The 19,048-nt window shown below is 37.7% G+C and overlaps 1 protein-coding gene across 1 annotated transcript in view; it reads left to right on the top strand.

Moving 5' to 3' along the window:
• Positions 1-11,185: 11,185 nt before the first annotated feature.
• LOC107676443 (cytoplasmic protein NCK2-like) overlaps positions 11,186-19,048 on the top strand; it is an 83,248-nt gene continuing 75,385 nt past the window's right edge. The window contains exon 1 of the mRNA XM_016470991.1: positions 11,186-11,392. The gene's annotated coding sequence lies outside the window, so the exon portion shown is untranslated. The remainder of the gene's footprint in view (positions 11,393-19,048) is intronic.

Genomic DNA, 19,048 nt, shown 5'->3' with positions numbered 1-19,048 from the left:
GTGTGTGTGTGTGTGTGTGTGTGTGTGTGTGTGTGTGTGTGTGTGTGTGTGTGTGTGTGTGTGTCTGTGTCTGTCTGTGTCTGTGTGTTTGTTTGAAACAAAATATTTACATTTTACAAAGCTAATGAGTTACTTCAGACTGTGTCACGATCTAATAGTGTCAAGACCTAATAAAATGCTTTGCTAATTTTCTTTCTTGTGTGGACTTCCTGTTGAAATGGGAATTTTAGAGTAAGTGATTTTTCACAATTTTTCATCACAATCCCTTTAACTCTTACCTATCCTCAGAAAGACATCAGCAATCCACCACTGCCATAGATACAATCGGTTGTGCCATTATTTATAAAAATCTACTTTTCTCAAGTATTTTTAATATCAACTACTTGTAAGTATTTTTCTAATGAGATACTTTACCTTTACGTGAGTCAATTTCCATAAAGATATCACTTCTGTCTTGAGTATGACAACTGGATACTTTATACGACACCAACTTAAACTCTCTTTTTAGAGTACAAAACAATACAGTCTGCTGTGCTGACCTATTCATGATTAAGTTTTTCAGTCCATGTGTTGTTCGAAATTAAATTTGGGAGGTATGTTCTGTCCTTTACCAGCCTAATGTTATAAAATCATGACTCATATTTGATTTTATTCTGGTGATTGAATTGATTAAATTTACTTAATAATGTTGCAGTCAATGTAGCTCTGATCTTAGTGGGTTTCAACAGGGCGCTTGATTCCTAAGTTTGTCAAATGTAGTTCACTTTGCATGACCATGCAGAAGCTCATGTTTCTTCATTGGACATGAAGCCAAAACAGTAAAATCTAGAGTCTCTTGGATATGCATTGTGCCCAGGCCTCTAAAGCCCTGTGGATATTTGTTGCATGGTTGTGCTGCCTGGTATCCTAGCAGAGATGGTTATTTTAAGGAGTGGGCTATAGGAGAAACTGCTTTTACACCAGGCTCTACGTAGTTCACATCACCCATGGAAACAGCCAGGATGTTTTTGTGTCAAATGACCAATGAGGTTATTTTCAGATTTTTCCATAAAAGTAAGACATAAATTAGTAACAAATGGCCAGTTAGGATGATGTCTTAGAAGGCTGCATATTTATGCAGTAGACAGCAATGCAGCTCAGTAAGTTTCGGAATAGAGCTGTCTTCTTTCCACCAGTCTCACCGGAGCGATTTGATCTTCTTTATTAATAGTGCAGGGGGTTAGTCTGTCTGTCTAGTGTTTATCTAGCAAATCTAGTACTGATGAGGTGGAGGCAGCTGGGAGTGAGCATTTAAACACAAAGGCGCTTGGACCATGGACACGGATCCCCTCAAAATCCTGCACTGATTAGTGACTGAGAATGGCAGGAGGAAAAGCCAACTGCTGCAGATTTCAAAAGGGTTCATTGCTCTGCTGTTCCTGTCAAGCTCACCCACCAGCTCTGTCATTAAAACTAGCGGCTGCTGGACAGCATTCAGAAATGCTGACTTTGTAGAACAAGAATGCATATAATTGTTCATAGTTCCCTTTCATGGGAACTTCGAACTGCGTCCTTTAGGGGTCGCTATGGGGAACGCCTCGTCGTGACCCGTGTCTGAAGCATACATTGAAAAAACACCAACTCGTTGGCCGGCGACAGCCATGAGGTCACTACCGGTGCGACTATAGTATAAATAGGCGCCGGGAGCACACATCATTCTCTTCTTCGTCTTCATTGACTGTTTTGTTTGAAGCGTGCATTTCCAAGGAAAAAGTAAGAGCTATCTCTATTTATTATGGCGAGCACTAGCAGAGCATTTAGAAGGTGTGTGCATCCGTGTCATCGCTATTTGACACCAGATGACACACACGATCTATGTGTTGTTTGTTTGGGCAAAGAGCACGCACGTGAAGTCTCCGAGGGGGCAATCGGCGTGCACTGCGAGCGTTTTTTCCAAGGGAAAAAGCTCCGCTCTCGTTTGTCTCTTTTTTCGAGGAAAGAGGGACAGCCATCTGCTCCCCACGGTTCAGGACCCGCCGCTGCTGAGGCACGGAGGAGAATGATTATTAATTATTTTTTATTTTTTTATATATATATAAAAAAAAAAAAAACAGCCAGTGATGACTCTGAAAATTAATTTAAGAAGCTGTCTTTCACAAAATACTTTGTTTACCAAGCTAATAAATCAATGATTTTAGTACTGCCACTTGATTATTATTATTATTATTAATAATAATAATAATAATAATAATAATAATACATTTTAAAAACTAATAATTTAATCTAATTTCCATAATTCTTCATTAGAGACTCAGCATACATCTTTGGAATTACTTTGGAATAAGCTCTAATTCTGGAGACGTATTTTTGCAGACATAATTACCCTCTGTCATCATCTTAGCTTGTATGTTTTGGAGATGCATCATCCATCATATCATCAGCAGCAGCAGCACAAATGTCATCATCATAATTGCTGTTACACAATATGAAGCCACTTTCTTTAAACACAACCCACAGGGAGTATCTAATGCACCTAGAGTCTGTGCATACTTAGACAAACCTCAAGGGAATAATGGTAATCTTTTTATTTTCATTATTTATTATGTGACATAAAAGACTTTAGATAACAAATATACAAATAATTATTTGAATAGGAGGCTTCACAGTAAATGTGCATGTTTGGACCTTATGCTACGCTCTAATGTATAGAATGACTCGTGACTGAGTAAATGATCTCATATTTCAGTCTCACAGAACTCAGATGATTACAGATGGGGATTACCATATATTTCAACATCTGCTCTCACTATTTTAATTACTTTATTCAATGGATACTGAATATAAACACCTTTTCAATTTTACAGAACAGCTAGGCACACAAAAAAGTGATTAAGAAACAGTTTTCACTCACAAACAATCACAAAGGAATGGCAAGTAAAACATTTAATTAAATGTGAATTTTTGAAATAGTATTTTTACTGTAATACAATAGTCTTTGTTTTATTTACAATTTTGAAAAACAATTTTTACAGTGCAGAAAGATTATATAGGCTATTCAGATCTTTTTTCCTCATAAACAAAACATAAAGCTATATTATCATAATAATGAATGCATGCTATTTTGGAAGCATTTCCTAGTCGCATCCACTCAATTTAATTCAGCATTAATTCATTTTAATCTTATAGCTGACTGTTTTATATTGCTTTACTTTTAAGTTACAAAAATACTGTTTTTAAATGGGTTGTATAATTAACTTATTTTTTACTTTTACTATTGCAATTATGCATCAGCTGACTTGAAACAATAGTTCACTCTTTTCATTTTATGACGGTCTTAACAAAGCGACTGCCATGGAGACAGACATTCACTTCACTTCTCTGTGTCTGGGCTTTTGTTGAACAACCCCATTTAATGTCTCCCAGGGTGCAAAGAGTCGTCCTCCTTTTCTATACCCCCATTCCCCATAAATGCAGCACACTTCCATATCAAAGCAAAAAGAAACAGGTGGAGCCCAGCAGGAGAGAAAAAACGTTAGTTGATTAGTTGCTGGTTTTGTTTCGGTCAGTCCAGTCTTTTTTTATTACACTACAGCACAGCTTATCCAAATCCCACAAAACAAAACACACACACACACACACACACACACACACACACACACACACGATAAAGTATCTATCAGACCCCCCCTTGCACAAATGAGTAAACAAGATGAAACGTTGCAAATCAGTGTCTGTGGTCAGAACTGAAAGCTCCCTCTGTTGGTGCAAATGCACGCTGTAATACCATTATCAATCACTTGGGGGCGCTGCAGCATCATAAAATTCCGCCCATGGTTTGTCAATAGATATTGATTTTACATCGATACTTTTCAGAAAGTTGTATGGTATTATTTCCTTACTCATATAACCAAATGAAAGATGTAGCTATCAACAGCCTGATATCAGATTGAGTCTTATTATCCGTCATAGTGTTTGTCTTGTTGACTTTTCCCAGTTAATGTTGACTGGGCTCCAATCTCACTTAATATTCTCCTCAATTTCCATAATCCTCTGCTGCCTGCAAGCAGCTATTATCAATGCACTCCGAGTCCATGACTAATGGGAACACTCGTTATGAACATTGTGAAAATTCATGTGTGTGGTTGCAGAGCAAGTGTTCATTGAAAAAACCAGCATATGCTGGTTAGGTATGTTTTGACGCTGGGATGCTGGTTTATGCTGGTCCTTTTGCTGGTTTATGCTGGTCGTTTTGCTGGTTTATGCAAAGGACCAGCATAAACCAGCTTAAACCAGCATCCCAGCATCAAAACATATGCATATGCTAGTTTTTTCAACAGGTATCACCGTTCCTTTCATGAATAGATGTTGAGTATTTTGTAGAAGACCTCCACCTCAGCATAGAAACTGTTTAAACAGTCATTATACCACCTGTAGATATGTTAACTAACAAAGGTAACCAAACATTCATTCAAAATTCATCTTAAACTATTTATCTTGACTGTGTTTAATGGGTCTCAATTTGTGAGAAATGCTATCTTTCCAAATCCTCAAATGATCCCATTAATCAGTTAACTTTGTCACTTGAATTACTTTGCTTCTGTGCACAGCCCAATAATTCATCACAGAGAGAAAACACTGGATAATTGACCTCAATTACTTTGTTGTCTTCCCATTAGAGGAATGACAACATCCAAACCACTTCTATTATTGAAATTGATTTTCAATTTGAGGTCATTTTTTGTTAGTAAACTGCGGTGAAACTGTCACAGTATTATTAAAATGGCCATCAAACAGACATGAATACTATATATATATATATATATATATATACAGTATATACAGGCTGGGGTCAAGGCATCAAGAGCCACCACACACAGACGTGTCAAGGAATTTGGCTACAGTTGTTGTATTCCTCTTGTTAAGCCACTCCTGAACCACAGACAACGTCAGAGGCGTCTTACCTGGGCTAAGGAGAAGAAGAACTGGACTGTTGGCCAGTGGTACAAAGTCCTCTTTTCAGATGAGAGCAAGTTTTGTATTTCATTTGGAAACCAAGGTCCTAGAGTCTGGAGGAAGGGTGGAGAAGCTCATAGCCCAAGTTGCTTGAAGTCCAGTGTTAAGTTTCCACAGTCTGTGATGATTTGGGGATAAGAAGGATATTTCATGGCAGTAATTTTTACTGTATTTAGATCTGAGATCATGCAGGCAGAATTAATCGTGCAAGTCATGACTGTGTGATATGATAGGGCCTTCATTTTCTTGTTTCTTAGCAGTTTCTCTGAAAGTCTCAAGGAATTATTATATTCATCTTGCCATCAGTGTTCTAGGCTCACCCATGTTTGCTGAAACAGCATATATAGTAACCTGTTTATGCAGGCTAGTTTAATAAATGTGACGTGCAAGGCTGTTGTAGCTCTGATGCAGCTGTGCTCTGCTGATGAAGCAGGGTAATATTCATAGAGTCTGTGTTCAGAATGGAATATTAGCTAAATATGCTTACTGAATACTTTGCACTGTATACTGCATATTATTTCTTTTTTTTTAATAGTAAGTTAAACAGTAGATATTATGGAACAATAATTGTTTCCAACAGGCATTGTCACATGGCCTCAAATGACTTGTAATAATTTATGTAAGAGTTTGCATAAATGTAACTTTTAGTGTAATAATTATTTCTGATTTATTAATCAGATTCATTAATCAGGTTTTGCTGTGTCCATTTCTGGCATAGACTGTCTAAATAAATAATCTGAAATATTGTGAAACTGTGTTTAGCTTTACCATGTGAAATCATAATGTGCCAGGCACAAATCCATGATTGGAACGGGCCATTATCCATGTTTTCAGTCTGTAACATGTAGAGGATCACAATGCTGTTCCTCAAACACAGGATTAGGCCGGATGCCCGGTTGTGGGAATGCAGAACACAGCAGGCTGGATACTGAGACACGGATACTGTATGTAAATGCGTTGGTTTAGATCATCCATATTGTGTTGTGTAGACATGTCCAGTGATTTCTCCATGTCGGCATCTGTCTAATTTGATGAGTGGCGTATCATTTTGCATACAATTTTTACTAATTTTTGGTTCACAATCCACCAGAACCACCTTAATTAGGTGACATTGTGTAAATCTAGTATCAGTTCCTGGAAATTACTATAATTTCAGTCAGTTCTCTGAACTTCTCTAAACTTTGCACTGTTTAGCTGATTAAGCATCAGTAATATTCATCTTTATCGGCATCTATGGTTTCACGAGGAACCTTTTACATCCATGGAATCTTTCAATTGCACAACGTTTTCTTTAAGGTTATTTAGAATATTAAAATGTTCTTCACACTAACACTCTTTTATAGAATCACTGTGAAACCCCCCTTTTTGGAACCTTTATTTTTAAGAGCGCAGTTCAAAATGTAATGAACTTTGTCTCCTTAGCCCATTTTCACAGCAAATGCTTGTTTTATACATGATTTAATCCCACTAAAGGGAAGAAGCATGATTACATTGCCGCAGTACTCTGTAGATAACTATTCAGATGAAAGCACTCTTGGTCATAGCATTGCAGGCACTTATTGTGCCAATAAAGTATTGTTCTCCAGCCTGAGAGAAACCTTCATCAAAATCCAATAAATATGTGTGGGTTTCCCCCCCCTCCATTTCCTGAAACCATAAAAATCTCAGCTGTGAATCAGACTTACTCATTCCTTCATGTGACAACGGCGAGATGACATTTTACTACAGTGTAGTCTGCAGTTCCCGTCTGGTTTTGGCAGCAGACATGATAGTTCCAGAATAAAAATGTTCAGTGCAATGATACATTGCTGAAAACATTTACAGCTTTCACTAAAAGCTTGAAAGAAAACAGAAGAAGCATATGGCCTGTCAGTGTCACCACATGACCCTGTTTTGCATCAAGAATGATTTTATACGCCTGTGAGGCATCCATGCACTATCCTTTGCTCTTTGTTTTGGTACACTCTCAGAAAAAAAGGTACACGATGGTACAAATAATGTTCCTCAAAGAACAGTTTTGTACCTTTTTAATAATTGTACCTTTAATGGTACAGTAAAGACCTCTGATGATACTGTTTGGTACCTTTCAAGGTACAACTGAAATTAATGTACATAAAAGTTCTCTCGTCAATGGTACAAATTTACTGTTTCATGCATGATTGGTTGCTGTTTAACTATTAGGCATAGCAACAATACTCTGATTGGTCGAAACGCTGCTGCCGTTACAGAATTTTCAAACAGAACAGAGAACGGGAAGCAGACTACTTTTGCCCTTTTATCAACAGAAAATCTATTGAGAATGGATTGTACGTGTTAATCTTGAAGACGACGAGATTTAAAAGTGAGTTTTGACAATTTATGTTTATATTAAGTTCACGAGTCGAAAATGTAAATGTTTCACCTACTCAACGTGAAATTAATGGCTTAAATTAGTTCATGGAGCTATGCGCTCAATGGTTTTAGCCATTTGTATAACGTTGCAATTAATTAATTAGTATTAAATGATCGCGACTACATATACAATATGGCGTTTGCTCAACACTGCCCATTGTAACTTTTAAATATCAACGGTTAACTATTAGGCAGGGCAAGTTGGCAACACAATAATTGACGGGTCGAAGTTGCAGCAGCCGTTAACGAAATTTTCAAACAGCGGAGAGCGGGAAGCAGTGCGCCAGTCTAGCGCCAGCACAGCCAGGACTTCAGCTTCTTTATCGTCAGAGGAACTTCATAAGCTAAAGCGAGGCTTGACTCGAATTATCAGACGAAAAGAGAAGGAAATTCAAAGGTGAGTTTTATGCTTGCTTTTAACCGAATCCAAAAGGTATAACACCGTGTCTACACTGGACGCGACAAAGCGACTGTGTCATTTGAACTTTCTTTGTGTCAGTACGTCATAAATAGAACGCGGCAGCAGTTTGCTGTCGGGGATTTGTCGTGTCGCCCCGCATCCAGTGTAGACAGCATCACTGATGATTATTATAATGGGTTCTATAGACCAATTCAGAGTAGACGTCACAGTTAAGAAAGCTAGAGTTTTTTTTTTTTTTTTTTTTTTAAAAAAAAAAAAAAAAAAAAAAAAAAAAAAACTACAGTTAAACACAATGAAAGCAAGTGCTCAATCTACCACTAGGAACTCTTACAGTGTGTTCACACCAGACGCGAATGTAATTATTCGCACGAGTAGATTACATACAAAGTCAATGCAAAGACGCGAATAGAGGCGAATTCGCGCCAGGCGACGCGAATGACGCGAAATGCGCGACGCGTTTGCCGCGAACGCGAGATATTCGTCTCGCGTCTTTCGCGCAAGTTCAAAACACTTTTTTTTTTTATTACAAAACTTGTAGAAACATACAGAAACAGGGAAGCGAGACATGAATATATTCCAACAAAAAGCAATTATAAAAATAAAAACAGAAAACAAATATTCTGTATTTGAATGTCAAATTAATTATTATCGATACATAAAAGTGCAAAAATAAACTTACATTCTTGTAGAAAAGTTGTCATAATACATCAAAAGTTTGGCACTCTTTTTGTTATTAGTAAGTCTAAGAGATGAAACAAGAGAGTCCAATTCAACAAGAAAAATGGGGAAAGACAAAGGCGATTTAAGCCATTTTTGCTTATGAATGAAGAATTTTGCATTCAATATAAGAAAATTAACAACATATTCAACAGATAATAGCTTTGGATTTTCATAATAAAAGATAACATCTTTGAGGACGAAGGTATGGGACACATTTGTAAGGTTAGAAACATAGGTGCTTAAGTCAACCCATAATTTGTTGGTAACACCACAATCAAAAAACAAATGGGCAGCGGTTTCCTCAACAAAACCACAAAACGAGCAAGATTCATCAACATTAGAATATTTAGAAATAGACAAATTAACGCAAGTTCAAAAAATTCAATTTGAGCGGAAAATTCACCTGACGCGTTCTCGCGCAAGCCAGTCAGCGAAGAGCTTATAGGCACATCTGGTTGAATCAGACAATAGAAGAGAGCATTATTGCAGCCGTCTGTTATTATATAGGTCTGGAGCATAGAAAACAATTAAAATCAGTTGTAGTAATCGAAATCCTCCGACATTTTTCTTTGCAAATCTTCGGTTTGTACTTCTAATTCGTGACCGGCGTTTTGTTTTGTTGTCTCTCCGCATTCGTCACTTATCACACAACGCCGACGTGCTACGTCATCCGCCGGAACGGCTTCCGCGTATGACAGTTGGCGGAAGTGATATAAAAATGTTTATTACGTTTGAAATATGGATATTTTTCTCACAAAAACGCATGGATTCAATACAGAAGGCCTTTATTCACCCCCCGGAGCCATATGAAGCACGTTTTATTATGGATGTGCGCGCTTTATTTGAACACCTAGGATGCTTCGAGGGTGAGTAAAACACAAGCCAATTTTCATTTTTGGGTGAACTAACCCTTTAATTACTCACCGTCATGTTGTTTCACACTCATAAGACCTTACTTCGTCTTCATGAAGATATTTTTGATGAAATGCAAAAGATTTCTGTCCCTCCACTGGTAGCAACGCAACTTACATGAACAAATATTAAAATAAAATACTATATACACTATATACATCAATCATACTTTTTTAAAAGCAACTGACGAAGTTCATCAGTCAAGAGCAGTGAGCAGATTTTATGAAGTGGTGTGAGTGCTTTGTGCAACACTATTTACCACCTATTTACAAAATAATTTATCCAAAGTGCATTCATGTGACAGCATCATCTCTTGTGTGAACACAACATTAATGCATTGTGGTGCTCTTGTGAAAGTGCACTGCAGATCAATGTTTTTGTAAATGAAATTGTAAATTGTGTTTTTGTTTTTTGTGCAAACGTAGCACTCACATCACTTCATAAAACTGAGGTTAAACCACTGGAGTCGCATGGATTACTTTAATGAGGTCTTTCCTACTTTTCTGGGCCTTGAATATGTAAGTTGCATAGCTGCTTATGAAGGGACAGAAAGCTCTCAGATTTCATCAAAAATATCTTGCAGTGAATCTTTGTGGTATGCATGTTTCATCTTTAGACTTTGCTTGTTTTGAAAGTATGGAATGAATAAACACTCAGAAAAAAAGGTACAATTTTGTACCAAAGAAGGTACAAACCCTTGTCACTGGGGCAGTACCTTTTAAGGGTACAGAATTGTACCTTAATATAAAGGAACAAATTTGTACCATTCCAATTTGTACCTTAAAGGACATGATTTGTACCATGGGGAACCAAAATGTACCTTTTCATTTTTAAAACGTGTTGGTACAAAATCGTACCTTCATCAAAGGTACAAATCTTGTCCTTTAAGGTACAAATTGGAATGGTACAAATTTGTTCCTTTATATTAAGGTACAATTCTGTACCCTTAAAAGGTACTGCCCCAGTGACAAGGGTTTGTACCTTCTTTGGTACAAATTTGTACCTTTTTTTCTGAGACTGAGAGTAAGCTGCAAAAGTTATATTGCGTTACAAATTGTTATAATATGTACTACAATAAATTGTAAATGAATGAAATTAAATGAAATTTCTATTTGGCTTAGACTGCAAAAATATATTTGACAAAATATATAGTACTGCTGCATACATAGTACTACTCAAGTACTGTTAAATAAAAATATTTTAATATATTTTATTAATGAAAAACATTTAAACAAACATTTAATACAATTAAAACTAATTGAATAGGCTACTTTTAAATTAAATTATTTGTTTTATTAAAATAGGCCTATTTTTATTAAAAATCAAAATCATACAATAAAAAAATCGAATTATCTAATTCACAATCATAAAACGTGCAGCAGTGCTATATTTTCGTAAAATATTTTGAATGATATATTTGGGAAATAGTTTATTTTTGTAGTAAAGATAACGTAAATCATCACACATGACCATCTAAACCTTCAAATGTATTATTCATCATTTTTATTTAACTGTAAAATACAAATAGGTAAGCATGCATCTTTCACGTTTAGTTACAATGCACTGCAATTTTTAGACGAGTGCGCTGCTCTCATGCACGAATTAATTTCCACACGTTTCTAAACTTCACCATACTCGATTAGTATATTATACACTATAAACAATTTCAAGTCTTTCAATATTTGAGCAGCCCCTTCATCACCATCATCACCATCATCGCGCGCGCCTCCCTCCGTGCCATGGCAGCGGTCACGTCACGCGTGCATTGACTCGCGCTGGCTGAGAGCGAGAGCTTGAACAGACCGAGGGTTAGAGGGAGCAGCAGCCTGGGCCCACGGACAAAAACTCACCGAAAGGGATTTACATTCCCTACGTGTCGTCCTACCAATCTAAGTCTGCAAAGAGAGAGTGTTTTTCTGCTTTCCTAAAGCCCTACCTGTCAGGAGTTACAGCAAGGTAAGAAGAACAACAGACTAAAATGTCAACTAGAGTCAAAAAAAGGCTTGCTTAAAGTTGCCTTGGTGTGCTTTCCGGGCAAAAACTGTGATCACTATCGCGTCTATATGAATGTTGCTTCTGCATCGAAAGGTTCTGTGTATATGGTGCAATTAAAAATGAGAAAGAAACCGGAGCACTTTGAGGGATTGTCTCTATCGCGCTCGTCTTTTGTCTTTAGCAGCTCTGTTGCCAGAATAGAGATCACAGCCGCCTCCTTAAGTTGCTGGATTTGACACATATTTGTGTAACAGTGAGGATCATCTGTTGATTGATATAGTTTAAATTCCGCTCTTGGTTTGTTTTTGTTTTAATGCATCATATTAGAGAAAGAATTAAATGATGGCTGCTGAGAATATCCATTGTCATTCACTACATGTTGTGTGCAAGCGCCATGCAGTCATTCCACATAGTACGGCGACCGCTTTCCCTGACATATAGCCTGTCTAGTGCCGTGAGGAATAATTATATATGCGTTGTTTATGTATAAATGTTATTCACTGAGGTGAGAGTGTTGTGAATGAATTAGCATGGCAAGAAGTGCACATTACTTCACTGGAAGTGAATGAAACTTGATGTGAGATTGACTTAAATGGTAGGCTATTTAACCCTCATGTTGTATTTTAAATGCTCAACCATACTTCCCATTGACTTTTTTTTTTTAATCTTATGAGAACTGTAAACAAAATTTAAACTTAATGACACACTTTACACATCCTCAATGGAAAAATCTGACATTATTTCTGTTTTGGGTCCCAGAAATCCCTTGTTGAGGTGAATTGGTACAGTAGCCTATAGCAATGCAGTCGTTAGTTCTAATGCATTTTAATGCTTGTTTTTACTGGACTCATTCACCCTAAACAGAAATAATGTTACTGTATTTTGTAGAACGTGGAATTAAAGTTCAATCATGTCTGACTTTTGGGTTTTGGTTACATATGAGGATCCTTAGTTATAGCAAAGTACGCATAGACGTCTCATCAGAACATGAAGATATTGCTTAAAATGATGGCACTTGAAACTGCTAAATACAGTAAAAGATCTTTCCCAGAGAAAGGTTTAGTGCATTTAATACACTGTCTGATTGCTGGAGTTATTTTAAAATGGGTTCTTTCATGCCCGAAGTAAACAATGGCACATCTTGTGATTTACAGTTCACTATTAAAAATAAAGGTGCTTCACGATGCCATAGAAGAACCTTTTGGTCTAAATGGTTCCATAAAGAACCTTTAACATCTGAAGAACCTTTCGGTTTCACAAAAGGTTCTTTGTGGCGAAAGAAGGTTCTTCAGATTATAAAAAGGTAAGAAAGAAATGGTTCTTTAAAGAACCTTTGACTGAATGGTTCTTTCTGGAACCAAAAATGGTTCTTCTATGGCATCGCTTGAAGAACCTTTTGAAGCACCTTTATTTTTAAGAGTGTTGTTGTGGTTTTTCTGCATTTATGGTCAGGGTCTTGATACTGTTCCTTTCCATCTCCCTTTCACAGACTCTTGGTACTTGCATACTTCCCAGCATTATGCTAATTGAATTTTACACCAGTCAGGATTTCGCCCGCTCGGCTTACGTTCTATAAGTGGCTCAAATACTGGGCTACTTTGAAGACAATAATCCTATTTTTATAGTTTCTCATGAAACATCCTTAGAGGATTGGAAAAGCTAACCTGCTTATACTTACTACACAACGCTGGTACGTGTGTTGTATTCCCATCACATTTACAAAACTATCGAAACGTATGTGTTTGAACATATGTTGGATTTTATGTATGAGCTATGTATTGATTTGAATGCACGATATGTTGATTTTCAATTTCGACTGATTTAAAGTTTCGCCCGGATCACACCCACTACTGACGTTTCTTTCATGGGTCGTGATCTGCAGCGTTTCTGCCTTGCTTTCACAGGTATGTGGAATCTTAGGCATGACGACTGAACACGGTAACTGCTTGCTTGCATTTTCTGTTACGAAACTCGTATGTAAGGTTCACGTAGTGTCTGTCATTGTGCAACAAAAGACAACATAATTGAGCTTACGTAATGCACCAGGCACATTCTGCCATAAACAGGACCCCAAAGGCAAGGAAAACCAGGAAATTTCTAGATTTTTCCAAAGATAGAAAAAGCTTTTTATTAACACATTCTTTAAAATGATTTCTAAGGGGACAGTTCACCTAAAAATTAGAATTCTGTCATCATCTATTCACCCTCCACGTCTTTTTTCCAAACAGTTGCCCGTTGCCATTGACTTCTATAGTAGAGGAAAAAAATACTATGGAAGTCAATGGCTACCAGCAACTGTTTGGTTGCCAACATTGTTCAAAATATTTTCTGTGTTCAACAGAAGAAAGAAATTCATACAGTTTTGGCAAATTTGAGGGCAAGTAAATGACAGCATTTTAATTTTTGGGTGTACTATCTCTTTAAGCATCCTTTTCCATTTCATATTTCTGAACAACTATAAAAGGTTTTGAAATTAATTACTTATAAAGTAACTTTTCTATTTAAAATTTGAATACAACACTGCCATCACAGTGTGCTCCTCCTTTTATTCCAGTGGCATAAGAAGGGAATCTGAATACTCCTTTAGTCCTGAAATAGTCCTGGAATAGCCCAAAAATGTCCCGAGTGCTCTTGTTACTGATCTCATTTACAAATGTGCTGTTTTCTGGACCGGGCCTCTGGAATGTGCTGTGCACACGGTACTCACTCAGTACCAGCCACCAGTCCCCAAACAAAAGACTGTTTAGTCAAAGCGTTTCTCTCCATTTGAGCTTTGCCATCTCTAGCACATGGCCATAACTTTCAGTGTAAGCTTATTGGTATGTCCACAGTCTCCGAATTATGGAGTCTGCCATGATTTATGCTGTTTTTTTTTTTTTTTGCATGTTATTAAGTTTCATTCTGCGAAGGCAAGAGATTTTAAGTCTATTAGTGCTGTCAGCCCTCGTTCAGAAATGTTGTACGTGGTGATTTACAAATGAATCAGTCAATTAGAGACATGTTTGGTTTTGCATTTCCAGACATGATTTGCTTGAAATTATAGTTTACGTTTGTTGGTAATTGCGTCCAGCTTAGAAATCTTGCAAGGCAAGTGTTTTCTGCGTCTCTCAGCTGGTTTACGCCAACATCTCCGCAACTGGCTCCCTCAGAACTTTGACCTAAATGTACTTTAACTTTTCTATAAAAGGCTGTAATTATAGTGTTTATGGATATGGCAGAGTCATGCAAGTATTCGGCGTAGCCGCAGATAGTTTGCGGTTTAGTATTTTGTAAATGTATTGATTTATCACATACTGGTGGTTAAGGCTACCCGTTTGTTATTATGTCCGCTAAAAATGTTGTCAGTTTGTGTAGTAGATATTCACGGTGCTCACATTTTTGTGAAATTACTCTATTTTAAACTGTACCTAAAGCTGCAAAATGGATCTGGATGATATGAACAAAAGTCCCACGTATCATCGTCCCATAAATTTAGATTGTGGAGATCATGTGGGGAGAGAAAGGCTCGCATCTGCAACATCACGTCACAGTGGAGTTTGTGGCTTGGAGCTGGAAATTGCTTTTTTGTTTTAATCTTTCCCAAAAATAAGAGAGAGAGAGAAAGTCCAGATTGCCGGCCCTGGAGACAGACGTCCCCGTCTAATAGAGCGCACAGATGAAGGTTAAAGGTCAGGTCAGAGTTTTGTTATTTTTACCATAATCATTTGTAATCTGGAGCAGCCATTATGCATGCAGCTGATTTAGCAATGATGGAACTGAATTGGTCGACGTGCCTCAGAGGATTTATCCTGCACTGCACACAGCGCTCCTGAAATGTGTTATTCCTCTGGTTGGATGGGATTGAAAGGCCGTGCATGATTTTTTTTTTCTCTTTAGCACTGTTTTTTATTGGTCATATGTGGAGACTAAAGAGATTTGACTGTGAAAGTGATCATGGACCACTATTCCAGAGACTGTTGCTCTAAATCAGCAGAAAACTATACCCTTTTTTTCCTTTATGGAATATTCAGTGCCTGCAAAGCCACTATGAAAGATGACAGTGTATGAAGATCTCATCAAAGCATGATTTCAACTTAATATCACAGAAGAAGATAGCTATTTTACGAGATGATGATCTTGTATCAATTTTTATGATGTAAATGGTACAAAAATGTAGGTCCACCTCTAAACATAAGTCACTGGGATGTCAGCAAATTGTACAAAAACAAATTCATACGAATTAGACTTATATTCTTCAAAACTGCCATGAGATTGTATTAGATTTTTAGAGCATTTAGACTGTGGTTGGTGGCTTGAAGGCATGGCAATATTATTATGACAAGATGTTAAATATGACAAATTGCTCATCAAAAGATTAAGTTGACTATTCATAGTCAGGCTTTTTTTGCGTTTGCACAAAAGCCTCCTTTAGCTTTGTTTTCCATGCAGACTTTCTTTGTGTGGGCTGCAATCTGGCTGTTCAGTGCCGTTGCGGTGGCATCCGTTTAGAAAGGGCAATTTATTTAACGAGGGCATTGTTTTGTTAATTGTGTTTTCATTAAGGGAACAAGGTTTGTTGATCATTGGGAATGTTCTCATGAGTAACTATTAGCAGTTAAGGAGATTTTTACTGAGGAGCTCTACATTGTGTGAAAACTCAATGGGAAATTGAACTAGACTTTGTCCCTTGGCTGAACCTCTTTCTTTCACAAGCTTTCCAGGGACCATCACAGACTTATATAGCTGCATAGAGCATCTTTCTCTTTCTGGCTTTGTTCTGTCTTTGCTGGATTGCAGTCCTGGCTGCTTCTTCCATCCATACTCTGATCACTCTTTTTAGTGTCAAGACCTCCTCTAGCCAACTATGACTTGCCAGCAAAGTTTGGTTTGTATTGCAGGTTATTGTAAAACCACCCACTTAGACAGGAAGACACTATTTGACTGACTTATAAGATGGCAAGCCACTGGTTTGTGTTTGTTTAAAGGGGTCATATGATGCTGCTAAAAAGAACATTATTTTGTGTATTTGGTGTAATGAAATGTGTTTATGCGGTTTAAAGTAAAAAAAAAACACATTATTTTCCACATACTGTACATTATTGTTTCTCCTCTATGCCCCGCCTTTTTGAAACGCGTCGATTTTTACAAAGCTCATCGGTCTGAAAAGCGAGGTGTGCTGTGATTGGCCAGCTATCCAGTGCGTTGTGATTGGCCGAATACCTCAAGCGTGTGACGGAAATGTTACGCCCCTCACCATACTGTTGATGCCGTGTCCCGGCCGGAGCGACGAGACAAAAACATTAAAACCCATTACAAATGAGGCATTTGTTGCATCCAGTGGGGACATAATTACTGCTTATATTGACTTATTCTGTCTTTTTACGTGTTGCGTTGCGCCGCGTAAACATAAAACCCTGTCTGCATTTGTGATCAGAGAAATGACAAACAACAAGTGCTACTCCACACTGCCCAAAACTCACGTTTGAATCATCAGTAGCAGTGAGCAGAGGCGGTGGGCTTGAGAACGGTGCGGCCGGCGGATTCGACGAAGGAGCGGCAACCACATGTGACGACCACCGAACTGGACTCCGCTTCGTCCACGGTGAAAGCCGATCCGGCAATCGACAGCACTAATTTGATGTATTCCCTCAGCGACCAGCACAGATCAGCTCCAGGCATGACGAAGCGGATATCGTCCTCTTTTGGAAGGCCAAACAAAGTAGTTTTGCTTTCACAACGAATCACACAGCGCCTTCACGACATGGCGGCGGCAACAACAATACTATAGCGAGAATCAAAGTTACGCCTTCTTTCTTTGCGTGAACATTTGGGTGGCGTTATGCAAATCTTCCCACATCGTGACGTAGACATGTGGGGGCGTGTTAGAACGAGCCGTTTTAGGTAGGCGTGGTTGTCTCTTAACTTTTATAAAGAATATCTCTTTGGATTTGAGACTTTAGTCTTTGCAACTTTACAGATCTTCTTTATGCACCAAGAGCTTGTAACACTCCAAAGAGAAAGGAAAAATGGAAATTGCATCATATGACCCCTTTAATTTTATTATTTTTTATGACACTACAACCTGAACTAACCTTGCTGATAAGACTTAAAGACCTTGAGACAAAGTCATGAGGATCTACAGTGGTCTTCCCCATGATATATTTTTCTGTATTATATCATTTTATAAATATAATTAAATGTTTTTTAAATATATATAATTACATTGCATTTGTTTGCTGGTTGCACTAAATTACTTTAATTTGGCAGATAAAAGTTTTTAAATATTAATAATTATTTAACAAAAGTGTTTAATTGCTTTTGTTTTGAGAAATAATGATATAATATTATGACCTACTACTTTATAAGGGTTTTCAATTAATTTTTTTCTGTATTATGATATCAGAGCAGTTAGCCTGACACATTTGACTTTATGATCCAAAAATATAATCAAAATGAAATTTAAATCACATAAAAAATTTGAAGAAAAAAAATAAGATTAAATAAAGAATCTAAATTTGTGTTACATAAAATGTGTTAATATTCATATCTTTTCTCAAAAAAAAAATCTGCATCACAGTATTGACATTCTTTTGTTTCCTGGCAGACTGATAAAACATTTTGCACCCTGGCTGGCGAAAGTTCTAGTGCAGTCCAATCTTGGAACCTGCGATCTTTGCAAGTGCTTTCCAGTTTTCTGAGCAATATGCGTCAGGCGGCCAGTGAACCGAATCCGTGGCCATGCCGACTAAGACGAACTCTTCTCTATTTGTTCTGTCTATAACCTCTATCATGTCACTCCATCAGCTGGTCCAGCAAGGTGATTGTGTTTTCTCATACTAGCAGATATCAGACCTAATCTTCCTTATGAAAGGTTCTGTCATCTCTCTGTGTAATATATACTCTTTCTTCTGCACACACACATTCCTGAAGGTGCACAGATGCATCCCTTCTGCTTGGGAAGAACATAATCAGACACAACATATTTAGCCTTATTCTTTAGCACCCTATCGCCATTTACACTGAACTGATAATTAATTAATTTTCCAGTCATAAACACCCTGTGAAGGGCTTCTTGAGCTGTAATTAAGGGTTGCCTGCTCTTAACTGCATGGCTGGTTTTGAATTTCCTCAGTGAAATGGCCATTCTGGACTGGACAGGGTGGTGCAGAACAGGAGTGTGAAATTTAACACTACCTCTAATGGCGCTTTTCCACTGCGTGGTACGACTCGGCTCAGTACGGCACGGCTTGGCTTGCGATTCCACTGCAGTTTAGTACCGCTTTAGAGTGGGCAGGATTATTCACATGTCGTTATAGTTGCGCCGCCTCTATTGCCGCGACTCCTAAAAAACTTTTTCATTCCGCGTCACCCCATCAAGCTCTCGCTGGATCCGCTCCTCTGCTATCAACAAGAAGAACGTCTGTACTTCCTCAACAGACCACGAAACAGCCATTTTTTAGTTGTTAAAAAAAGGTGCGCTCGTTCAAAACAGTTGCGTTCGATCCTTCCGGCTGTGCTGATTTAAATCTAGCGGTTCTGTTGTGTTTGTGTCACAAGTTCAGTGACGCAGGTAGTGACAATTCTCTCCGGCCAATCCGTGATCAGCAGAGTTTACACGTCACGTTTTGGTAACGGTAC

Source organism: Sinocyclocheilus anshuiensis, unplaced genomic scaffold, assembly GCF_001515605.1.
Source record: "Sinocyclocheilus anshuiensis isolate Anshui unplaced genomic scaffold, SAMN03320099.WGS_v1.1 scaffold1126, whole genome shotgun sequence".
NCBI classification, from domain to species: domain Eukaryota; kingdom Metazoa; phylum Chordata; class Actinopteri; order Cypriniformes; family Cyprinidae; genus Sinocyclocheilus; species Sinocyclocheilus anshuiensis.
This window is presented reverse-complemented; position numbering and strand designations above follow the sequence as displayed.